Below are 22437 nucleotides of genomic sequence, written 5' to 3' on the forward strand. Positions count from 1 at the left end.
AAAATGCTATGTGTGTTTGAGGGCCAGGAATTTCACTGTCTTCTGCAAACCACAGGGAGATACATTTTAAGACAGTGAGAGGGAAACCTTTTGAGATTTCTCAGATTACAACCATCACAGAAGTTGCCTCTTTCATTTATTATTTATTGATTGACTAGCTCAGATCCCCTGGATAAAGAGATGGCAACTAGTTTCTAATGATTATATTAATATCATAATTCCGTGAATCTATTTGCTAAACGTATCCAATGAGTTAATGTGTAAAACTTTGAAGATTATTACAAATGATTTGTCTCACAGCTGATCTGATTTCTTTATTATAGTCACATATAATTTAAAAAATTTACTAACATTTGGGTGCTGACAGGGTGCCAGGCGCCGATCAAACCTCTTTGCCATAGCTCTGCGGAGTACGCAGTAATAATAGACCCCTTTTATAGATGAGAAAACTGAGGCCAAGAGACTTTAAGTAACTTGCCAACATTAACACATTTAAAAAGTAGCACAGCTTCCTGCCTAACACCCACAGGACCCATAGCACAGGAAGGGCCATTTTTGCCTTGACCTCACATGTAAGGCATTAAATTAAGGCATTTGACATTCTTTCCACATGGGGTTATACTGACAGTCCCAGAAATACAGCAGAAAATGGAAAAACGTCTTTCACACAACTTGGACCCACAGTCTCCAGTACGCTATGTATATGTGTGTGCATATATATACACATATATATAATCTCCTCTAATTGTCTTGTGAAGAATATGGAGACTTGTATAGGTATATATATGTATATGTGTATGTATATATACATAATCTCTAATTGTCTTGTGAAGAATATAATTATGGTAAATTTCATTTTTGTATACATGAAAGTCTCTGGTTAGGTAAACATGCATATTTAAAATATACCATAAGTTTCATAGCCCTGTTTCGATACTTCTTCATTTAGCAATGTACACAGAGTCTCAACAATGAAATTTTCCTGGCCACGTTTTGACATTGGAGAGGTCCCACTGCATAGAACCATAGGATTGAGAGGGAAACTTAGAGATTATCTTGTCTAACTTCTTCATTTCGTATGTGATGAAATAGAGATGGAGACGTTGAGTAAGCTCTCCAAGGCACCACAGCTAAATGCCCTTCTACTGACAGACAGACCCATGTGTTCTGTCTTGTCCCTACTGCTGCTGACACTTGGCTCATACCTCCAAGTGTGAGCAAGGAGAGGGGAAGCTGCACATGTGGGCACAGCTTCATGGGAACATGTTGGGGACCAGGAAGTTTTTATTACATAAATGCTTTCTAAAGTAATCTTTTTTTTTTTTTAATATGTGAGGAATAAAAGATTACATTTTCTTTCTCTCTCTCTCTCTCTTTCTTTCTTTCTTAAACTGAGTCTCACTTTGTTGCCTAGGCTGGGGTGTAGTGGCATGATCTTGGCTCACTGCAACCTCCGCCTCCCGGGCTCAAGTGATTCTCCCACCTCAGCCTCCCGAGTAGCTGGGATTACAGGCATGCACCACCACGCCTGGCTAATTTTTGTATTTTTAGTAGAGATGGGGTTTCACCATGTTGGCCAGGCTGGTCTCGAACTCCTGACCTCAGGTGATCCACCCACTTCGGCCTTCCAAAGTGCTGGAATTACATGGGTGAGCCACTGTGCCAGGCCAAGATTACATTGTTATAGAAGTTTTGACATTTCAAAACTCCTTGGGAGCTGAGAATCACTATTGACCCTTGTGGCCACCCTGGGAGGGAGGGTGTACAGGCATTGCTATTTCTGTTTTTCAAAGAGGGAAACAAAATTCAAGAACTGTTATATACCTTTTCCAAGGTAATAGTTAGGTAGTGGCAGAGCTGTTACTATAATTTAGGACTCCTCGCTTGGCGCGTGCATTGAACCATACTGCTTTCCTGTTTTCAATGTGTCTTATAGGAATCACAGCTGAGAACAGCACAAGCATTTTTGTTCTCATGATGCTATTCATAAACCATTCTCAAACCTCATGTATTTTCTCTGAAAGAAACTATTCTTCATGTGATCAGTAACTTGGTGGAAAAGACACATCTTCTTAACAATATTCATGAAGTAAACACTTTGAGGACAGATATTAAGCATTTCCAATCTTCCTAAGGAATTTTTTTTTTTTTTTTTTTTTTTTTAGTGGTGAACCATAAGATATATTTAAATGAAGCTTAGTCTGGGAAACCAGCATATTGCAATAAAAAATGCAAGTCCTTGCAATCTTGTAATTATTTATCTGGAGCTTTATGTACAAAAGAGGGTATTTTAATTCAATAAATAAAAGATGGCACTTCCAGCTTGCCTACCAGCACTAGCTACCACTTCAGCTAACACACACAGAAAGAAAATACACAAACAAACAGTGTTTGATCCTGCTTTGCTGCAGGGTGTTTTCATCTTTCAAGAGACCAAGGGAAAAACAACCTCAGAACTTTACCACCAAAACTTCCAAATTTATTGCAGCACAACATAATGGCAAAATACTATTTTCTTAGCACGCGCAATTTTGAGCAACCACCATGGCCAAGAATGCTTGGTTTTATTTTTACAATAAGTCCAAAGAAAAATTTTAACTCCACTCTTGATTTAGGAATGGCAAAGATGCTGTGGGTTGTTCGGAGCAAAGTATCATGTCTGATTATTTAGTCTTATCCTCTCTCTTTAACCTGTGCTTGAGGCGTTTATTTCATGTTTATACTAGTTGGACACAAATCATACTTAAAAGAGATTTCATATCCTGTCTTCCTGTGAAAAGCTGAGCTACAATGGCAGACTTAACAATGCCAGCCCCTTCTTGGGCTTATCAGTAACAGAAGCATTCAGCCTAAGAAAACACTTTAAGTGTAAACAAGACTCAGAATTGCACATCTAGCTACATTCCACTGAAATCTGCCTGAATAGAGAGAAGTAGAGATCCACGCGAAATAGTTTCTCTTTTAAGTTAACACCAGTGTGTCCATTTCTCATACTGCTATTCACACATCTTTATAAGAAATTTGCTATATTGCTATTACATTCCATAAATTCCAAGCAAAGTTTTTAAAAAAGCAAGATAATAGAGACTTAAATTACTTTAAAATTATACACAAATGTCATACTTTTCAACTTATTTGTAACCATAATTAAATTGGTTTAAAGAAACAGTAAAAATCTTGTTATAATGTTAATATCAATGCAGTTTATTTAGAATTGATAAATATATATGTATATTACTAGTTGTTTACAAGGATGCCAAGTACCACCCACTCTCATCTCAGCTCTCTTGAAACTGAAATTTGTACAGGCTGCTTACTTGGTCAAGGTTTGTATTGTAGTTTCTTAAAGACAAACACATTTCAATAATAATGAATGGAAAGTAACTGTACACACAGCTTAGAAATTCATCAGACATACCTTGTTTGAAGAAAGCAATTTTTTTTTTCAAAAATTTTTCACCACACAGAATGAATATTCTTTTTCCCTTAGGCTTTTCTGCATCACAAATCCCATCCAAATTATTCTAAGGAAGAAACAGGGAGAGGTCCAAAAACCTTTTCTCTTCTTCTCAGAGGAGCTAATCAAACAGTCCCATCAACCTCTCAGTACTTTGAAAAACACATTTCACACCCCCCCGACACACACATACACACACACACATGCTCACACATACTGCTTCTCACACTGGTTTTAGTGCTGAATTAGGCGGTCCTCTTTCAAATTTCCACTCCCACTGCCTTTTTTTTTTTTTTTGGTAAGGATTTCTAAATATTCTTTTGTAGCCCAAAGCACAGATTTTCAGTAAGCAAATTCTACAATTTGACATTCTAAAAAGTAGAGGAGGACCACTTAGATAAAAATGGAAAGTAAAAGATATGTTTCAAAAATCACTTCAGCAGGCGCAATTAAATTTTTTCTTTCTTTTTCAAAAGCTAGTGAACAGCTGAACTGAACTGCACAAAGAAGGAAAACCGTGCAAACACTCCCAAACTTATTCTACTGGACTCCCACTTTTGAGCTGAAAATACTTACTTTTTCCTACATATTAATGCTATTTTTTTGTTTTGTTTTCTCCTTCAGTCCTTTCTGCGTTTTGGCAAGTTTTATGAAATGACTCAATTATATGCCGGTAGTTACAGGACACAAGATAATCATAGTGGAAAGCAAAACTTGACTCATGTTTCAAAAAAGTACTGATGAATAATCTCACATGAAATCTGTCAGTTTTAGTTATTTATATATTAGTGTCATCAGCGAAATCTAAGAGATTCAGATTCAACATGTGTATTAACGTATCACAGCATGAAAAAAAAATCAGACCAAAAAAAAGTACATCTGGCAGATCTTGAGATTCCAAAGTCCATCAGCGTGGCAGAGCATCTTTTTTCAAGCACGGGAGAAGGTAGCAAAGAGCCATTCCTCCTCCTGCTGGGGAGTGTGCACTCACGCAGCTAGGGAGGAGAACCTTCTCCCATTCGAGAAGCCTCCTGTCCTCATCTGTTGGCCCTGGAACTGCTCCTTTTTTAAGATCATTGTTTGACAGACCTTGCGCTCCAATGCCAAGTTATACATGGGTTGGTTGCTGGCACGTCTTCACTGGCTATATAAAATGTGGCCAAGAAGATAGGCTCTCACAGTAAGAAGTCTGTGTTGATTAGGAGTAACTTTGGCCCAGCTCTCTGGTCTAAAGCTCCCAAATGTGACTATGTGAATCTGGGTGGGATTCGTCTGCTCAATGCCATTGTGCAGAGATGCACCCTAATGCATAAGCTTTTTAATGCTATAAAATATGGTAGCTGAAATTAAATGCCACTTTTTCAGAAGTGAATTAATGAAGAGCCTGATGAAATTCAAAGCTTTTTGATGTATAAAACTTGATAAATGGAATGATTCCATCAATAGGCAAAGTGTAACAAGCTATCTAGATGGATACTATGTAATTTCTGCACAGGTCTCTGTTTAGTAAATACATCACTGTATACTGATCAGGAATCTTGCTCCAGTAAAGGAACATGGAGACTAAAACAAAAAAGGTAATGATTTGAATGTTATTTAATCATTTTTACCCTTACTTCTTTTGGTTCTGCAATGAAATTATTTCTCAATTCTCTTTATTCCTCCACTAAATTCTGAGCCCAGGTTTTTTGGTGGTAAGGATGATAATGCTGTAACACTGAGGACCCCCTGTCCCACCATTTGAATTAGGGCAGGTTCAGATGAAATGGCAGCCTAAGCATAATTAATAATCACATTATTACTAATACTACTAATAATAATGCTGCCGGACTCGGTGGCTCAAGCTTGTAATCCCAGCACTTTGGGAGGCCGAGGCAGGCTGATCACCTAAGGTCGGGAGTTCAAGACCAGCCTGGCCAACATAGTGAAACTCCGTCTCTACTACAAATACAAAAATTAGCCAGGCATGTGATGGTGGGTGCCTGTAATCCCAGCTACTCGGGAGGCTGAGACAGGAGAATCGCTTGAACCTGGGAGGTGGAGGTTGCAGTGAGCCGAGATCGCGCCACTGCACTCCAGCCTAGTTGACAGAGCAGGACTTGATCTCAAAGAAAATAATAATAAATAATAATAGTAATAATGCTAGTTGCTGTTTATCAAATACTTACTTTTACTAAGGGTAGCAACCCTGTACATATATCATTACACTTAACATTTAGAAGAATGTAGAAGGATTAGTAGTATAATCTCCATTCAATAGATAAGAGAACTGAGGCCCAAAGAGATTAAGCAACTTTCCCAGGGTCATGCAGCCAGTAAGGCAAGATATGGGATTCAAATCCAAGGCTTCTTGACTCCAAAGCAATGGTGCTATATTATGACTTAGAGCTTCTTTTCTTTTACTATAATAGTTTAATTTGTTTGCTTATGATAAATAAGGCAAAATCAAATATAAATGTATTGAAAAGCATATGAAGAGATGCTCACTTGCAGTAATGAAGGATTTTGGAAATAGTAGTGGTGGTTGCACAATATTATGAATGTGATTACTGCTACCGAATTGTACTTAAAAATGGAAAAAATGGCAAATTTTATTACATTTTTTACCACAGTTAAAAACAGTAAAAAAGGAGCCATTCTCTTTTAAAAAACAATGAAATATTTTGTTTTCGTCATCTTGGCAAAAATTAGAAATCTGAACAAAGAGCATGGCAGACATGTCATGGCCATGATGAGCTGCTACTGGTGATGACAAATGTAGCTATTCTACAGAAAAATCCAGAAGTACTTGGTTGAATTACCTGTGTACCCCAGGATCCATCCACCTCTTTCTGGGGGTATATTCGTCAGTGAGCTTCTCACACAGGGCCACCAGAAGTCCATTGCCAGATAAATCATGAGTTAAGTATGGGAGAAGCACACCACGAAGTACTGTGCGGAAGCTGAAAGCAAAGGCCTAGAGCCCTCGTACGTGCTGTCCCCGACGTCTTCTCTCGGATATCTGCATGGCTCCCGTGTTCACTTTCTTAAAATCTAGGCTCAAATGTTACCTCTTGAGTGAGCCCTTTCCTGGCTGTCCTGTTTTAAAACGGCACCTCCATCCCAAGCCTTTCCTTTTCCTCTTCCCTGTTTTATTCTTCTCTCTAGTACTTACTGTCCTTTAATAACATTTACTACTTGATATTTATTTATTTATTTATTTATTTATTTTTGAGGCGGTGTCTCGCTCTGTCACCCAGGCTGGAGTGCAGCAGCGCGATCTCGGCTCACTGCAAGCTCCGCCCCCCGGGTTCCCGCCATTCTCCTGCCTCAGCCTCCCGAGTAGCTGGGACTACAGGCATCCACCACCACGCCCGGCTATTTTTTTATATTTTTAGTAGAGACGGGGTTTCACCGTGTTAGCCAGGATGGTCTGCATCTCCTGACCTCGTGATCCACCCGCCTCGGCCTCCCAAAGTGTTGGGATCACAGGCGCGAGCCACCGCGCCTGGCCCTACTACTTGATTTTTAAATCAAGCATCCCCCTTTAGAAAATAGGATCCAGGAAGGCAGGAGTTTTTATCCGCTTTGATCAGTGATGCATTCCTAGCCCTTGAAGCTAACACATAATAGGGGATACAGTAAGTATTAACTAAAAAATGATTGAAAATACATTAGAATGGTTGCCTATGGGAAAATAGGATGGGAAGGGAGAATTGGGATAAAATGGAATAAAAAACATTAAGGCAAAAGTCCTGGGGCCTCGCATGGACCACCAATGATGGTGCCAGGAGTGGAATCAACCTTCCAACCCAGACGTCTGGCAGCAACAACACCTACAACAAAATCAATCAAGGTGGTGGCCTTGGGGAAATCTTTTATCTTTTTAAAGTAAAACAAGATCACAACTTCTGGTGAGTGGCCTTGAGCTTGCTACTTGGCATAAACTGAACTAGATTATTTCAAGTTGAGAACAAGAATTGTGATATTCAGTTTTTCCTGCTATTACTACTTGAAATTCTGTTTTACTTATAAATCACCTATGGTTGCTTGAATGCATCACTTCTTTCTTAAATAACTGTTTATCACCACATAAACTTAGTATCCCAGTCTTGTATTGTATCCAGTACAAAAACTCAAATCTCTTTTAGAACATTCGCTATTAAAAGTTTTTATTATTGTCATAAACATTGAACTTGATGACTCTTTAATATACTGCCTCATTTTTTTCTTCACTCCAGAGACAGAATGTGGAGAAATCAATGCATTCTTCATATCACAAATCCATTCTTTTATGTGACTTTTAAAAATTCAGGGTGGCAATTTAAGAGTCTAAGTAATGAGATAGTCTTTTCAGACACTCCTGATACTTTTACTGTGTGCAGGTAAAAAACACAAGAGTTACACCTTTCATAACACAAGCTCCCTTAAATGTCTAAGGCAACATCATCTTTGATGTTACTTCAATATTTCATAGAAATGTGATTTGCCTTGAACTCTTCTACAACAGTTTTGAGACTGTTTTCTCCCTGCACTTTGGTAGATGCTTACTGCAAGCATCCATCAGTTGTTTCCTGGACACTGCTGAATATGACTGCTAAGTATACATGTTTTGTGTAGTTTCAATGTGAATGGGAAATTTGCCAATGTAATTTGCTTTTGTTAAATGTACACTATCACCATCAAAAGAGATTTTGCTGAGCAATGTAAAAAAAGCCTCCACCAAAACTAGAGTGAAGAGTTTCTTAAGAATATGTCAGGGAGAAAAACATGATTATTAGATAGGAGTCATTGATTACTAGGTAAAAGGTAGGCTCTGAGAAGAGCAAATGATGAACCTGTAGAATTCATTTTCTTTAGGCTATTTTTTACAAAAGGTGTCAGAAAGATCACTACTTCCAAATGCTTCCCTGAAAGAAATGAGCTGGAACCACTGTATCAAGTATTAGACAATACCCACAATATTCTAGGCCAAACTCATGAAAAATGAATGTAAGTCACTGTGATTGTAAGAGTATAAAAGAGATGAAAAGACCTAAAGGATGATACTGGACACTGGAAGCTATCCTGTAGATCCTACATTACAGAGGGCTGCTGGTCTGGCAGATTAGAAAAATACAAAAGTGCCTTATACAAAACGAGGGCTCAAAATGGTGGGCAGGAGATTATAGGCCTTGTATCTCCCTATTATGCTAAATAAGCACATGAAGGCTAAAATAAAAGATTGGTTCACAGAACACTGGTCAGCTGGGGCTCTGCTGATCTAAGCTGTGCTGTGCTGTGCGGCTCTGCTTCCCATTATATGTCTATGGGTTGCCTGGCGGACCTCTGCTCTACGTGTGTTTATTTTGTTGTCCATGCTGCTGGGACAGTAGCTATACAGGAGAAGATCTCATGGCAGTGGCAAAGTTGCAAGGGGGCAATGGAAAATATGTGAGGTTTCATAAGGCCTAGTCTTAGAATTGGCAAACTATTATTTCTGGTCCATTCTACTGGCCAAAGTAAGTTCCATGACCAAGCCCAAAGTCAAGGGGCGGGGAGTTAGGCTGCCCATATAGAAGCTATGGTAAGAGTGTGAATGAAGAGGGAATGAAGAACTAGGCGAATAATTTAACTGACCCCACCATCTCTCTCCTTTCTACCTTTCTTTGTCCTTACATTTTAGTTGTGTATCTTGTAAATAACATTCAACAGGATTTATTAAAAAATTTAGTTTGTCAATCTCTGCATTTTATTGGGTAAATTTAACCTACTTTTATTATTATTACTGATACAGTTGGTTGCATTTATGTCCTTATTAGTATTTTTTATTTACTCTTTTTAAATTTTCTTTTTCTGCTTTCTGCTAGATTAATGAAGTTTTCTATGTTTCCTCCTCTCCCTACCTGCAATGCTCTTTTTGGAATCTACAGATTGTATTTCTAAACTTTTAGCATCTACCTTTTAAATCTTAATCTATATATGCAACTGTAATTTTTTAAAGTTTAAAGTTATTTATTATTTTTACTCTTAAACTTGAAAAGAATCTTAGGCCATTTTAACTAGGTTCTTTGCATCTTATCCTTTTGTTAACAATTTTAGTGTTACCCTTTAAAAATACAAAATTAGATTGTTATTGCTAGTATTATTTTTTTAAAAGGGCTTTCACAATTAATATATTGGCATATTTTATCAGTGTGCATGTTTGCCATTGTGTCTTTCTTCCTAGGTCTTCTTTATAAATTTAGATTGCCTCCTTATTGAAAACATTCAAGAAAATAAGAAATGATGGGTACTTTAATATGATGAAGTATATATGCCTTAGTCCTAAAATCCATCATCTTACTTACTGGGAAAACTCCAGAAGCATTTCCACTAACATCAAGAATTCAACAAGGATAACCACTCTATCTACTACTATTCAACATTGTGTTAAAAATATTAGCCAGTACAACTTGATGAGAAAAATCCATTAAAGGAAAAAGAATTAGTAAAGAAGGAATAACACTACCTCTATTCACAGATATGTAAATAGGTGTGTGTATGTGTTTGTGTGTGTGTCTATCTCTTAGTTCTACTTATTGAAAAGACCTAGAATCAATGAAACCTCACTACCAATGAACACACACAATATTAAGAGCTTGGTTTCTAATATTCTTCAATAAAGAGAATCAGAGCTCCTTGAAAAATGGCTGATTCTAGAACTGGGGATGGGAAATTACAAGTGTGCCTGGAACATTTTGGAGCCAAAAAGCAAGAAAGTGCTCAAAAGATAATGGTAATGCCAAAAGGAAACAGGAGCTAATTTGAAGTAGCTCTCAGCCAAATCTGGGACAATTTGAACAAAGTAAATAATGATATGAATGAATTACAACACAATAAGATAATACTTTATGGATCTATACTGACATAATAAATAAATAAATAGGGAGAAGGAATAACTCATCATTACAAAAGAATTCCAATTAATAAATGAATATTAGTTGGAATAAAGAAGAATGAAAGAAATAATAATGAAAGAAGAAAGAATAATAGAAATAGAAAATTATTGTTTGACAAACAACAAAGTAGTGTGTAAAAGGATGATAAGAAACAGGACATTTATGTAGTCTCAAAGTATCTCCCCTAAAAGATATTTGTTAACAAAATAGGGAAAAATAGTATCTTTACAGTGGAGCTCTGTAAAGCTCTGTGGACCTAGTGATCACAATTGACATTGTGAGTAATTAGACAAATGGACATCATGTGCTTCCTTAGATGGTACACTGAGAAGAATACAACATCATTTCTGTGGTGTTCTTACCAAAAATACATAACTCACTTTAATTATGAGGAAACACCCGACAAACACAAATACAGAAACAGTCTCTACATTAACTGGCTAGTACTTTTCAAGAATGTCCAAGTCATGAAAGACAAAGACCAGTGGATTATTACAGATTAGAAGAGACTAAGGAGGTACGACAATCAGATGCAACGTGTGATCTTAGATTTGACCTTGAACCAGAAAAAGGACATTAATGGGAAATTGATGAAATTTAAATGAGGTCTGTAGACCAGATAGTGGTTGTGTATCAGTGCTAATTTTCTGTTTTGATAATTGCATTGTAGTTACATGAAATATTAATATTTGGGAAGCTGGATGAAGAGTGTACAGAAATTCTTTGTATTACTTTTACAACATTTTTGGTAAATCTGAAATTATTTCAATATAAAAAGACAAATTTTTAAAACCAAAAAAATGATGGTGTCATGAATGGAATATTGGATTAGAAATAAGAAACTTGTTTTATTAAATATGATCTTAGATCTGTGTCATGGCTGCATTCATGGTTTTTGGCTCTTCAGCCTCCAGCAAGTCACTTGAACACTCAGTTTCTTCATTTGTAAAATGAAAAAATTAATTTACCTTTTGATTTGGAGTATCAGATTAGATAGTCTTGATAAAAGGCTTCCCATACCTTTATGGATTAAGATTGCCTCCTTATTGAAAATATTCAAGAAAATAAGAAATGATGGGTACTTTAACATCATAAAGTATATATGCCTTAGTCCTAAAATCCATCATCTTACTTAATGGGAAAACTCTGGAGGCATTTCCACCAACATCAGGAATTCAACAAGGATAATCACTCTATCTGCTACTATTCAACATTGTGTTATAAATATTAGCCAATGCTAATATTAGCCAATGCAATCTTGATAAAGATTAGCCAATGCAAACTTGATACAATAAAATACCCTATGATCCATAAATTGCCATGCAAAATATCATTAATAATAATTATTATATAACTCATTCTAGAGATTATTCAGGAACCAGACTTTTTTGTTTTTGTTTTTGTTTTTCTTTTAGAGACAGGGGTCTCACTATGTTGCTCAAGATGGTCTTGAACTCCTGGCCCCAAGTGATCCTCCCACCAGAATCTCCCAAAGTGCTGGGATTATAGGCATGAGCCACCATTCCTGGCCAAGATCTTTTTCTCAGTAGTTACAGCTGCTGTGGAAGAGAAGTTCATAGCAAATTTTAAAGTTTCTTATGGCATCCAACTACTCTGGCTGATAAATCTAAGTGAATGAGAAGCAAACAGAAGCCAAGTCTTGACGGAGAGCAACACGATGTGATGTATCCGGAGGTAAACCAAATTCCCTGCCTCATGCATAAATGAAGAGCTCATAGTGCCTTTTAAATAACACCAAAAAAAGGGACTGGGTCTCTTTACAGAAAGGCTCCCAAGAATGCCGGCACAAAGCTTGGGCCACATGGATCAACATGTTTGTCATAATATTTTTGTCTTAAAGTAGAAGGAAATGGCATTTCTTTCTCACCATTTGGAAAGGTGAGTATAGGTGACATAGGCATCTGGGCAGGGGTGGCCAGAGTGGTGGGAGTGAAGCTGTGGAAGGCTGGCTGTTCGGGTTCCCACCAGCAGTACAATGCCCAGAACTTCTGTTTGGAAGGGCAAAGTCTGAGAGGAGACGTGACTGAAATTGCATAAAAGCCATGGAAGAAATCACAAAGGAAAAGATTAGTAGGTTTAATGACATTAGCATTAAAACTATGACATGGTTTTAAAAAACAATGGACACATACACTATGAAAGAGTTATAAAGCAAACGCTCAAATGGGAGCACATACTTGTAATAAACATGACAAATTGTTAATATTTTTAAACTATAAAAATATTTAAAATCAGTAAGAAAACTTTAAAAGCATCACCAAATAGAAAAATATAGGCCAGTGATATGAACAATACACACACACACACACACTTTAAGTGGGCAACAAACATGGAAAAAATCATTTAACCTATGTGGACACTCAGGAAGTATAACTTAAGATGACATTAAAGCATTTATTTTCAGCTTATTGATTTGACACAGATTTTTTTAAAAATTCAATACTAGTCCCAGCCAAGAGGGACTCTAAGCCAGAAACCCCGAGTTTGGCTCTTGCCTGGGGTAGGAGTGTGGGAGGGCCTTTTTCAGCACTTTGGTCCCAGAGCACCCTGTTGGTTGAGCATGACCTATTGTCCTTTCTGTTGTGTCCTCTAAGGTGCTGGGTTGTGCCCCAGAACCCCAGTTGTCATTGGCAGAGTGGAAAGCATCTGGAATTCCTAATAGATGGGACAGGAATCTAAGTTCTACTACATGTTACTTGAGTAATGTCGTCGTTCTGTGTCTCTGGCTTCAGAAAGTGATGATAATAACAATAAGTATGATATTAATCAGTTTACTGAGCATTTACTGTATGCCAGGTACAGTTCTAAGCATTTGCATCTATGAATTCATTTAATTCTCAAGCAACTCTAATGAGTAGTAGTCATTTTGAAAATGAGAAAATGTAGAGAGAGAGATAAAGTGACAAGGCCGGCAACACACAGCTAGGAAAATGAAGTCAGGATTTGGATGCAAGTGGCCTGTCCCCTGGCTAAGCTGCCTCAGCCCCGGGTTGCTGAGAGGATCAGGACAGATAAAATATGCAAAAGACACGTTTTGAAATCATGAAGCAGGACTTGCCTGTAAGGCCTGTTTATTGCTTGCAAGGTGATAATAAACAACATAAGCTGGAGTATCTGCTTTGGCAGTGTTTGCTTTTGCTCCATAACTTCACGTTTAAAAATCAGGTAAAGAAATCCTGACTAGATATAAAAATGACTATTGAAAAATCTCCCTTCCTTTGTTTTTTTGAAACCACAAGCTAGTTGAGAATGGATACCTTGCTGAGAAAAAGTAGGTAACTGAATGGCTTGGGTGATTTTATTTTTTCTATTTTCCAAGTGCTAATTTTAATGTAGACCCGAAAGTCTTCTCTTTTTTTTTTTTTTAAGCAAATGGAGGTTTTCTGTGGCCTGATGTGTCTAGATATTTTTCCTTCCGCTTTGATTATAGGCTGAAGAAGCTTAATTTAATTTGCTAGTCAGGAAAATGTTTTGCTTTCATGTGTTTTGTGATATATTAATGTATACAAAGATTAATTAGCATAAAAGATTAATTACAAAGCACTTGAACCAAATGAACTCTAATTATGATGAAAGCTGAACACAACCACTTCATTAGTAGGACACTGAAAAAGAAAACTGCACAGTGAATAGAGAGTGAAGTTCCCAGCCATGTGACAGGTGAAGAAAGGCAGGAATACATTTCATTTAATGAAAGCCCAGAAACCTGTGGTCAGTGTCCTGCTAGGAGTCTGGTCACAGTGCAATGGCAATCTTACACAGTCCAGGATGGGCCTACTTGAACACCAAATGCCCTGATTTAGCAAAATTGTGTTTTAGAGATGCTCCCAAGTATGTATTTTAAAACACTGAGCTCGGGACGTGACTGGACTTGGTGGGTTTTGGGGTATTTATGTACCTCTTTGCGTTCTAACAGCTTCATTTCACCCCTTTTCACCTCTTCCTCTGTCTGCAATGACTTTCCCTAGTGGTCTAGGCCCAGCCTTCTTCTCACTCCATGTGCCCTCCTTACTTTGTTTTATTTGCTTCCACAGTTTTGAGAACTAAGTATATGTTGAATTCTTTCTATTCCTTATCTCTGGACCCTCTTGTAAGTTCCCCTAGCTATTATTGATCACCATCTTGATACCTCTGTTATGGACTTATGTTTGTGCCCCCTTGAAATTCACATGTTGAAGCCATAACCCCAACTGTGATGGTATTTTTAGATGGACCTTTGGGAGGTAATTAGGTTTAGATGAAGTCATGAGGATAGAGCCCCATGATGGGATTAGTGTACTTAACAAGATGAAACAGAGACACCAGAGTTCCTTCTCCATCCCTTCCCCTCCATGAACTCCTGCTTATAGCCACACAGTGAGAAGGCAGCCATCTGCAAATCAGGAAGGGGACCCTCACCAGGAACTGAATCTGCAGGCACCTTGATCTTGGACTTCCCAGCCTCCAGAATCATGAAAAATAAATTCCTGTGCTTTAAGCCATTCAGTCTATGGTGTTTTGTTACTGCAGACCAAGCTGACTAGTACAACTTTGCAGGGACTTCAAACAAAATGTCCAGAACAGAGCTATCATCCTTTTGAATTCCCTGTCCTGATCTGTGGCAGCCCCAGCCACACAGATCTGCAGGTCAGAATCAGAGTATTTTTGCCTCTCTTATTCTGGTCTCATTGTTTCTTTTCTTTTTTTCTTACAAACTTTTCAATTGAGATACAATTCACATTCATAACTTTTCATGTTTTTAAAGTGTACAGTTCAGTGGTTTTTAGTATTTTCACAGAGTTGTGCATCTATAACCATCATCAATTCTAGAATATTTTCATGACCCCAGGAGGAGGCTCCATATCCCTTAGCCATTCTTTTAATTCCTCTGGCTCTCAGTGCTAAGCAACCACAAATCAACTTTCTGTCTCTATAGATTTGCTAATTCTAGACATTTCACATAAAAGGCATCATACAATATTCGGTCTTTTGTGATTTGGTTCTTTCATTTAGCATAACATTTTTGAGGCTCATCCTCAAATGTTGTAACATGCAGCAGTAGTTTATTTCTTTTTATGGCTAAAAAATATGCCATCATCATCATCATTTCTTGTCTGGATAATTGTATAAATTCCTGACTTGTTTCTTTGCCCTCAGTCTTATCTCCTCCAGTCTGTGCCCCCCACTGTTTCCAGAGGAATCTGTAAGCATAAATCTGATTATGTCCTGCTTAAAATCTCCCAGTGGCTTTTCACCATTTGCAGAAGGACGTCCAAACTCCTGGGCATAGTGTACCACTCCTAGGATGCCTTCACTGGCCTGCCCAGCCTCCTTTCCCACCCCATTCTTCTATACTCATGGCGTGGCTAGGGATATCATCTCCTCTGTTCTTTCTGTATTAACAACTTCCTGTCTTTGCAGGTGCACCTCCTCTGACAGGAGTGTCTTTCTCCAGACTCAGACCAGCACACTCCTCTTCATCCTTCTGTACTTATCTGTTATCTTCTCTTTGAGTTTCCATAGGACAATTCTGTTATGGTATGTGTCACTTGCCATAATGATTTATGAATATCTATGAACTTGAGTGCAGGAGCTAAGTTTTGCTCATCTTTCTATCCCCAAGTCTTCGTGTAGAGCCTGGAATACAGGCAGAACTTACTAAATGTTTATTGAATAAATAAATGATTAGAGGTAGAAAGAAGCATAATATTTTAAACATTCCTGTTAGTAGCTCACCAAATAATAGACAATTTGAAAATTTCTGTCTGAGTACATGTTTAATAACTGGGGCTACTAAATATCAGATTGTTCTAGGATAAAAAGAAGCAAAGCTGCCATTAACAAGAACAGATATTTTATTGCCTAGGAATGGCTTAATTTACTTATCAGGAATTCACTAGATAACTGCTGACCACTTTATTTCACTTTGACACTAATAAATAGCTCAAGGATCTCAGTAAATAACTGGTTTGTAGAAAGAATCTGCTTTTGAATTTCAATGTGCAAGGTGCCTTTCGCCCATACTCAATATATTTTGACCATGTAATTTTTTTAGTAACTGAAGGCATGATCAGTAGATGTAGGTATCAAAGGGCTCTGTTGCCACACACTAAGTTTAGGAAGCCAAAGTAGAATTCCTGCTTCTTAGGAAGCAGGCAGTTGATGCTCACTGAATTGATCAATGAATATGCTATTTCTGATACTGAAGTTAATTTCATAGTTTGTGTTTGATATTTTGGGGAATGTAACAAAAGATCTCAGTTCTGTAGTGTTTGTGCTCCCTTTAATTTATAACAACAGTATGAGAAGGTCCTTTTGGAATCCTGAATTGGTGATGGGATTGTAAAAATTAATTGATTTGACAAGCAGGTTCACAAGGTATGTGATATCAAAGGCAGATCATAGACTATGTGCTGAAGCACATAAGAAGCGTAAGTGAAGTAGTAGTCTTAAACCATCAAGAGTTAGTGAAAATCAAGATAAGCAATCTATCCAAGTATCTTTTCTCCTTTCCCCTGTGCCTTTCTCCTTCTATTTCTGGAAAATTACTTGAACTAACTATCTGACTCTTAGAATACAAATTCTGATTAGTAAAACACTATAAATTTCCTTCAATTGCTCCCCAGATCAACTCAGTTCTCCCAAATGTTTTCTTGGGTGAACCTGTGGAAGCTGAAGGCTCACAGGCAGCAAGAAAGAGAATAAATTTCTATAAGAAATTTTGTTTTCACTGTCCAAGCCAAGGGGCAAACCATCATCCATATTACCAAGACAATTATTGTCTGACCATATAGCATTAGACCATCTCAAAATCCTAGTTCTCTGGCACATGAAAAATAGCAATGACAGTCAAAGTCTGAAAAATCTAATCTTCCACATACAAAATACCAAGAAAAGAATTATGAATGAGTACCACTACACACCTATTAAAATGGCTGAAATCTAAAACACCAACACCACCAAGTGCTCGTGAGGATATGGAGCAACAGAAACTCTCATTTATTGCTGGTGGAAATGCAAAACGGCATAGTCATCTTAGAAGACAGTGTGGTAATTTACAAAATTACATATGCTTTTATCATAAGATACAGCAGTTATACTCATTGGTATTTACCCAAATGAGTTGAAAGCTTATATTCACTCAAAAACCTGCCACTGATGTTTGTAACAGTTTTATTCACAATTGCCAAGACTTGAAATCCACCAAGATGTCCTTCAGTAGGTGAATAAATAACTGTGATACATCCAGAAAATGAAATATTATTCAGAGCTAAAATGAGATGAGCTATCAAGCCATGAAGAGACATGAAGGAAATTTAAATGTATATTACTAAGAGAAAGAAGCAAATCTGAAAAGGCTTCATATTATATGATTTCAAATATATAACACTCTGGAAAAGGCAAAACTATGGAGACAGTAAAAAGTGGTTGCCAGGAATTAGGGAGGAGCGAGAGATGAATTGTCTGGGCACAGAGGATTTTTATGACACTGACACTATTCTATGTGATGCTATAATCGTGGATATGTTGTCATTATGCATTCATCAAATCTCATAGAATGTGAAAAACCAAGAGTGAACTCTAGTGTAAACTATGGACTTTGAATGATAATGATGTGTCAATGTAGATTCACCAATTGTGAGAAATGTACCACCCTGACATAGAATCCTGGAGTAACAGAGACTGCTGTAAGTTGGGGGTAGGGTGTGTGAGAGGGTATATAGCAACACTGTACTTTCCACTCAATTTTGTTTTGAACCTAAAACTGCTCTAAATAGTAAAGTCTATTTAAAAAATAAAGTACTCTTTGGAGGCACTGGAGAATTACCAAAAGATGACAGTGGAGGGCATATGACGCTTGAAAGAAAGCAGCACTGCATGTGAGCTGTATTTATTTGGCTTTTGCCCTAAAAGTACTCTTCAGTATGTGCAACCCTTGGAGGATAGAGCTCAAGCTGGAGAAGGCTATATTATAGAATTGAAAAGTCAGAGGTTAGAGTTTGGGGATGCCAACGCATCTGGATATTGAGGAAGGAAATACTGTAAAACAGTCATAGAGGGTGGGGGGAACCCCAGATCTACATGTAAACACCTCTCAAATGGTTGGCAGATGTTCAACGGTGACTGTGTGCAATGAGATTCCAATAAGCCCCAGAGAAAATAATCAACTGGAACACTAAAAAGTTGACCGAGATTTCTGCAGCTGCTTACTGCTGTGAAGACAGAATTGGGAGTTAATGTCCTCTCAAGTTAGAAGGGCTTGGTAAACATCTCAGGCTGCCCATGGAATCCACAGAAGGGACTTGCCTTAGGAGTAAAGACTATATCCCAGCGTGTCTGGAATTGGTGAGTTCTTGGTCTCACTGACTTCAAGAATGAAGCCACAGACCCTCATGGTGAGTGTTACAGTTCTTAAAGATGTTGTGTCCGGAATTTGTTCCTTCAGACATTCAGATGTGTCTGGAGCTTCTTCCTTCTCGTGGGTTCGCGATCTCCCTGTCAGGAGTGAAACTGCAGACCTTTACAGTGAGTGTCACAGCTTTCAAAGGCAGCACATCTGGAGTTGTTCATTCTTTCTGGGGGGTTCATGGTCTTGCTGGCTTCAGGAGTGAAGCTGCAGACCTTCACCGAGTGTTACAGCTCTAATGGCAACGTGGACCCAAAAAGTAAGCAGCAACAAAATTTATTATAAAATTCCACATTGCCACAAGGGACCCAAGCAGGTTGCCGCTGGTGGCCCCGCAGCCTGCTTTTATTCCCTTATCTGGCCCCACCTGCATCCTGCTGATTGGTCCATTTTGCAGAGAGCTGATTGGTCCGTTTTGACAGAGTGCTGATTGGTGCATTTACAATCCTTGAGCTAGACACAGAGCGCTAAACAGAAAAGTTCTCCAAGTCCCCACTAGGTTAGCTAGATACAGAGTACCAATTGGTGTATTTACAACCTTGAGCTAGACACAGAGTACTGATTGGTGTATTTACAAACCCTGAGCTAGACACAGAGTGCTGATTGGTTTATTTACCATCCTCTAGCTAGACATAAAAGTTTTCTAAGTCACCACCAGATTAGCTAGATACAGAGTGCTGATTGGTGCACATATCATCCTCCAGCTAGATATAAAAGTTCTCCAAGTCCCCATCAGGCTCAAGAACCCAGCTGGCTTCATGTAGTGGATCCTGTACCGGGGCTGCAGATGGAGCTGTTGGCCAGTCCAGAGTCTCGCCTGCACTCCTCAGCCCTTGGGCTGTCGATGGGACCAGGCGCCACGGAGCAGGGGGCAGCACCTGTTGGGGAGGCTTGGGCAGCACGGGAACCCACCGCAGGTGGGGAGTTCAGACATGGCCGGCTGCAGGTCCAGAGCCCTGCCCCGCAGGGGGGCAGCTAAGGCCCCGCCAGAATTTGAGTGCAGTGCCAGCGGGCCGGCACTGCTGGGGGACCCAGGGCAACCTTCGCGTTGCTGGCCCAGGTGCTAAGCCACTCACTGCCCTGGGCTGGGGTCGCCTGCCGGCCGCTCCCTGTGTGGGGCCCACCGAGCCTGCGCCCGCGCCCCCGGAACTCACCCTGGCCCACGAGTGCCACTGGCAGCCCCGGTTTCCACCTGCGCCTCTCCCTCTACATCTCCCTGCAAGCAGAGGGAGGCGGCTCCGGCCTCAGCCAGCCCAGAGAGGGGCTCCCACGGTGCAGTGGTGGGCTGAAGGGCTCCTCAAGCCCCGCCGGAATGGACGGGGAGGCCAAGGAGGCGCTGAGAGTGAGGGCTGCTAGTACATTGTCACCTCTCACCAGGATTAAGAAAACCACCATAAGATTAATGATAAAACCTATAAGATGACCCTAACAAAACTTAAACCAAACCTTTAAGAGACAGGTAATTAATTCATCAATAATTATACTGTTAAAACAAAATGTAAAGTTCAGAGGAAAATAATAGGATCTAGAGTTTCTGAAATGTATCATACACAGTGTTCTGAATACAATTTTTTAAAAATGCCATACATTGAATGTCACAGGAAAATGTAATCTATAGACAACAAGAAAGAAACAGCTAATAGCAACAGATCAAGAGGCAAGCCAGATCTTGGAATTAACAGACAAGTCCTGTAAAATAACTATGATAAATACGGTAAAGAATTTAGAGAAGCATGGAGCTATAATGGCAGACAAGGTAAAAACAGCAAAATTGAAAGAAAAAAAAAATGGAAATCCTAGAACTGAAAAGTACGATATCTGAAATAACAAATTTATTAGATGGGATTAACACAGATTGGAAACAACAGGAAAGTAAACATTAGTACATCCATAAAAATTATTGAAACTGAAGCCAGAGGGAATAGACTAAGAAAAAAATGAACAGAGCTTCAATAACCTGTGGGATGGAATCAAGTGGTGCAGCGTACATATAAGTGGGGCCCCAAAAGTAGAAGAGAGAAAATAAGGCAGAAAAAATATTTGAAGAAAAACTGGCCAAAGTATTCCAATTTTTACATTAAAAAAACCCAACAAAACAAAAATTCTCAAACCACAGAATCAGGAGGCTAAGCACACCCCAAGCAAAATAGAAATAAAGAAAAACACATTTGGGAACAGAGTATCAAATTGCTGAAAATCCATCCAGAGGAAAAAAGAAACATTATTTATAGGAAAACAATGATAAAAAATTATCATTCGTTTTCAACAATAGAAGCCAAGAAACAATGGGATGACCTTGTTAAGGTGCTGATAGAAAAGAAAAGTCCACCTAGAATTTAAATTCAATGAAAACATCACTTAAATACTAAGGTGAAATAAGAATTTTCAGATAAATACAAATGGAGAAAATTTGTTACTAGTATAAAAGAAATGTGTAAGGGTTCTTTAGATGGAAGGAATAAGTTCCAGTGTTCAATAGCATGGTAGGATGACTATACATAGTTAACAACAATTTGTTGTATACTTCAAAATAACTAGAAGATTTGAAATTTTCCCACCACAAATAAATGATAAATGTTTGAGGTGATAGATATCCTATGACTGGACATTTCTATTCCAGCCACTGGCTCAAATTTTTACTCCATTTACAAACAAACTTCTTGAACATTGTCCGAATTTGCAGTCTCTACTTTCTCATTCTCTCTTCTACCTCTCCTAATGGGGCTTCAGGTTTCATCACGCCTCTGTTCCTGCAGAGGTCACCATGCCCTCCAAAAAGCCAGATGTAATGGCCACTTCTCTGTCCACCTCGTGCTTGGCCTTTCTGCTCATTCGACGTGCCTGCCCACTTCCTCCTTTTTGTAACGCTCTTCTTGTGGAAACGCTGGTGGCAGCCTCTCTGGTTTTGTCCCACCTCACTGGTTACTCCTTTTCTACCTCCTTTGCTGGAATTTCCTTTTTAGCTTTTCCTCTATTTGTTGATGTCCCCAGAGCTCAGTCCTGGGCCCCTTTCTTATCTGTTTTACTCTCCTCCTGATACCATTGATTCCTGTGGTTTTCTTTTCACCTACTTGCCAATAACCTCTGTTCTGCATGTGAGGATCTCTGTCTCCAGACACAGGCTTCTGATCCTAGTGTCAGGGTGGTTGGAGTGGGGTCTCTTCTCCTGTTCCACACTATATATCCTACCTATTTAGCAAATTAGGATCTGTCTCTAGATCCTAATTAAACTGGGTTAGAAACCCAGTTTCTTTTTTTTAAATAAAATATTATTTCAAAAGACTATTACTCATTATTAAAGGATATTTTTTATGGTAAATTATTTTATGATTTCAACACAGGAAAGGCCATTTCGTACCACATGTAGCCAAACGCATTGCCTTTGTTTCAGTTTCAAGCTTCCTTGGCTCTAAATTTAAAAGTGAACTCAAGTCAACCAGAGTGTAAATTCTCTGTGTGTGGCCTGCCCTCCCTCGTCCCCTAATTTTGTAGTTGGAAACACCTTAAAAGGAAAAATAACTCCCCTTTGGGTAAAGTGAAGCAAAAATGTCAACAATTTCTATACTATCTTGAACAAATGTACATTTCCTGTCATTGTACTTTGTGGTTAAGAGTGAGCTCTTGAGAGAAAATGGGGAAAAGAAATAGAAAAACATCAAAGCACATGCAGAAAA

The 22437-nt window shown here is 38.6% G+C and overlaps 1 protein-coding gene across 4 annotated transcripts in view; it reads right to left on the reverse strand.

Annotated features, from left to right (window-relative positions):
- Positions 1–3704, reverse strand: part of VIT (vitrin) — a 129735-nt gene extending 126031 nt beyond the window's left edge. For all 4 annotated transcript variants that reach the window (XM_011967642.1, XM_011967641.1, XM_011967640.1 and 1 more), the window contains exon 1: positions 3419–3704. The gene's annotated coding sequence lies outside the window, so the exon portion shown is untranslated. The remainder of the gene's footprint in view (positions 1–3418) is intronic.
- Positions 3705–22437: the final 18733 nt, after the last annotated feature.

This window comes from Mandrillus leucophaeus, unplaced genomic scaffold (assembly GCF_000951045.1).
Source record: "Mandrillus leucophaeus isolate KB7577 unplaced genomic scaffold, Mleu.le_1.0 Scaffold805, whole genome shotgun sequence".
Taxonomy (NCBI): domain Eukaryota; kingdom Metazoa; phylum Chordata; class Mammalia; order Primates; family Cercopithecidae; genus Mandrillus; species Mandrillus leucophaeus.